Genomic DNA, 4,464 nt, shown 5'->3' on the forward strand with positions numbered 1-4,464 from the left:
ATTATTGTAAGTGACAGAGATCCCATTTTCACTGGAAATTTTTGGACAGATTTATTTTCCTGTATTGGTACTCAGTTAGCTCATAGCTCATCTTATCATCCTCAATCTGATGGGAAAACTGAGATAGTAAACAAATGTTTGGAAGGATATCTTCGTTGCTTTGTATCTGATAAACAGACACAATGGGTCAAATGGTTGCCTCTGGCTGAATGGTGGTATAACACTTCCTTCCATACAGCAACAAAAATGACCCCATTTATGGCACTTTATGGGTATCAACCACCATTCATCACATCATATTTAAGAGAAAATTCTAAGGTTCAGGCAGTGGAACATCACATCAAACATCAACAACAAGTCCTCCAACTCTTAAAGGATAACCTCATGTTGGTACAAAATAGAATGAAACAACAGGCAGATCACCATCGCAGTGAAAGAAGTTTTGATGTAGGTGATTGGGCATTCCTACGGCTACAACCATATAAGCAAATGTCCCTAAAGCAAGCTAAGAAGGATAATAAATTATCACCAAAGTATTATGGTCCGTACAAGGTGTTGCAAAAGATTGGTACTATGGCATACAAATTGGAGCTTCCTGCAGCTTCTCGATTGCACCCAGTTTTCCATGTTTCATGTTTAAAGAAGGTTAGAGGTGACAAGCTCCCAGTTCAAACAATATTGCCAGAACTTGACGAGGAAGGAAAAAATATATTGGAACCGGAAGCAGTCACAGAAACAAGAACTCGACAGCTACGAAATCGATCAATTTCAGAGTATCTTATCAAGTGCAAGAACTTATCCGCTGAAGATTCCATATGGGAGGATGAGAATTTTATGCAGAAGTATCCAGAACTACTCAAGCGTTGAGGACAACACTTTTTTGAAGGAGAGGGGCGTGTTGGGTCCCTATAATACTAGTGATTACCCCATTACTATTGTAGTTATACCCCTTATTTATATTGTTGTGCCCCTATTACCCCCATGTTGTTATTTCTGTGCCCCATAGAATCCCTCTATTGTTATTTTTGTGGCTTTATATTATTATTGTTAGGTCGGCTGGATTATATTGTGACTCCTTAGACTCCTATATATAGAAAGGAGGTTTTGTCATTTGTATCATCCAAGAATTGTTCATTTATGTAATGTAAAGGAGGTTGCCCCCTCGAAGAGGCTGAATTATAAGGCGTTGATCTATCTTTTCTATCTTTTCTTGAGCTGGTTTCATAACAATCTAATTAAGAGGGTATTAGACCTTCTTGGTGATTCACAACTAAAGAACAAATATTTACACTCATATATGCATTTATGACTTGTAGCTTACCTATTTACCATGTGTTTGATGAAATGCCTAGGATGTTCTAGTCTGTCTAGGTCAAGTTTTTTTACTCAAGTTTGTATGTTTAGTCTTCTCATTATATCATTTATGATTCTGGAAAGACTCATGCAATTTTGGGCAATGATCTGGGGGTTGCCCTGGAATTGTGGCTCAGATCTCGAGACCTCACCCTCTGAACTGGGAAAGTTGGGTCACAACCACATGGATGCAATGTTGTGCATGTGATTGGAGGCCTAAAACTGCACCTAGGCCTTGTCATACATGTGGTTGGGGGTCTAGGTTAGTGAAAAGAGCCTCAGCTTAGGGTTTGGTCACTTAGGATGGTCGTTTGGCCTCTAAGTGTCTTGTAGCTCTGAGGGATGTTATGAGTTGTCATTTTTTGGTTAGTTGCTAGGCCCCACTTCCTTAATTGGAGCTTGGAGGTCGGGTCATGTCATAGTAACTCTTTGTTTCATGTTTACCCTGGCAGGCTGGTGAAAGTGGGTAAATGTGGGAGGGGGCATTAAAAATGACTAAAGAGATTAGTTGACCATTTTATTAATTATAAACAAAAAAAATATTCAAAATTGAATAACGAAATATAGGTGGAACATTAACTAGACCAATTGCATTAATGTTATCATGTTCACAGGTCAGAGAAGCTACAGCCGCACGTACTTGTAACTCAATTTCATGTCAAGAAAGGGTTTTCTAAATATGGAATTCTATAACAAGCAAGTTTTATTTTTCTCCTCTCTTCAGCTCTTCCAACAAATGATGGCTCACTTTTGATCCAAAGAGAGCCAAAATTGAAATGACCTGTAAGTATTTGCATTCGAAAATGACAAAATGAAATGATGGTTATACACTATACTTGAGATAAGCAGAAATAGATTAAGGTTGTTGAATAAATTTATGAAACAATCTTAGACTTCTTAGAAAAGCAAGGTGTAGAGAAAATAATAAGAATAAAATATACCATTAAGAGAGAAGTGATGTTTAATCATCTCAACCATCCTTCCTCTCAAGTTGTTTTCAATGGGGGGAGATATAGTCGTGTTCGATGCAGTCCAGTGGCCTACATTGGCTACATGGCGCTTGGAGACCAACCAAGTGGTTACGATACACGACGACTCTTGGAGACAAACTCAGTGTTGCCTATGGGCAAACAATTTGTAATTGAAGCGCTCAAATTGACCAACGGTTTGGAAATAAAACTATTTGATTCCAATGTGCTTAAGAGGAGGTGAAGTAAATGATTTTTAAATTAAATCTTTATTCTGTGATTTGAAACTAAAAACCTATTCAAATACATAAAAAAGAATATTCTCTTCAAAGCAAACCTTGTCCACTCATTTATTTAAAAATCCAAATTCCTCAAACCTAATTCCAATATAAACCACTTCTGCAAATAATTAATTTATTATGGAATTCATTTAAAAAAAAATTATTTCTTTCAATTTAAAATTTTAAAACCTACTTATGTGGATTCAACAAATATCTTTATATCCATTTTATGGAATTTCATGTATCCAATAAAATGAAAGCAAAATCATCTATTAACTTTACTAAAATTTACGTTCAGCACACCCCGTTTTAGATACTAAAAGTTGCATTAAACTAAAATTGAACATGGTCAAGCTCGACGTCACAACAACAACCTGACGAATAATATGCACCCAATAATAGTCTAATAAAGTCTGCTGGCAATGTTCCCATACGTGCAGCTTATAAGCTGTCCGTTGATCACTGGATGGATACTGTTTGACCAACAATAATCGGTTAATAAAGTCTGTTGCCAATGTTTTTTTTTTTTTTTAAATCTAGGACAATTCGTAACTGGTGAGAGTTATCCTGAACACACCTAGGATCAAATCTAACTGGCTGCCACTATAAACCTAGCCTACGTGCAACTGCCTGCAAGCCATATGTTGCCAATGTTACCATACTTACAACTCATAAGCTGCCGGGTGACCACTGGATGGATACTGTTTGCCCAACAAGTGAAACCATTAACGCCCTCTGACAGCCATGTGCTCGGACGGGATAAACGCTAACCCTGCTGCAATGTAGGGACACATGCTCATCTAGGTAGAGAGCGTGTAATAGTGTTGCTGTTGAAACATCTGCAATACAAAATGCATTTGTCAATAACTGCATGGTGTTTTTGTAGCTTGTAAATATTCATATTAATGTTAAGATTGCAATATCGTGAATATCAGACGTAGAATGGCATATATCAGACGTAGAATGGCATCTTATTTAGAAATAGTCAAAATATCTTGAATAGAATAAAATCTTAGTTATAAGAAAACTACTATATATTTTAAATAAAGCCCAGAGGTGTAACAGGAATAATTCCATTTTTACTCCTATACATTGAAACTGCTTTGACTATAAGAACACAGAGTATAATGACTACGCAGCAAATACGGAATCGAGCCTTCCCTGTAAATAGTCACATGTTTATATTAAGATAGTTTTGACATTTCCCTGGAAATAGTCAGAAATGTTTATATTAAGATAGTTTTGACATTACCCACGGCAGAGGACGATAATGACCATACATCAGACATGTAACCCAGCATTACATCAGGTGGTTAATCTTTATTCGACGACATGAATCGTTACAGAAACATAAGAGAAAAAATGGCACAATGTGTTCAAGGAAATCGAAGATGGAGACAAAATGACACAATGTGTTCAAGGAATTCAAAGATTCCATCTGTTTGGAATTTTCTTTACAAATAGTAATATTCGCAGTTGGACAAGAGTAGGCAAGTGCTAAAGCCTCTTGTTTGTACAGATGGGACGTCCACAAATTGTTGATCAGCTTCACCAATAATCGCTTGGCTCTATATAAAGTTTAAACCAGTTTTATCTATTGTAATGTTAAGGCCAAACAAACCTGTAACGCTATAGCCACTAGCATGAGAAATGATACACAAAGACAGATGGGTATCTAGATTTGTCTCTGTGCATCATTGCCCATGCTTCTGGTTATTGGCGTGACAGGTTTCTTTGGTCTTAACGTTCCAATAGTTGAAAGTGGTATACACTACAGAGAGGCAAACGATCATTTGTGGAGCTGATGAAGAATTTGTAGACACCTCGCCTGGAAAGCAGCGGCGCTATACAAAGAAGAAACA

This window comes from Pinus tabuliformis, chromosome 6 (genome assembly GCF_031772625.1).
Source record: "Pinus tabuliformis cultivar Carrire ecotype Pingquan chromosome 6, CPIR1, whole genome shotgun sequence".
In the NCBI taxonomy this organism is placed as follows: Eukaryota; Viridiplantae; Streptophyta; class Pinopsida; order Pinales; family Pinaceae; genus Pinus; species Pinus tabuliformis.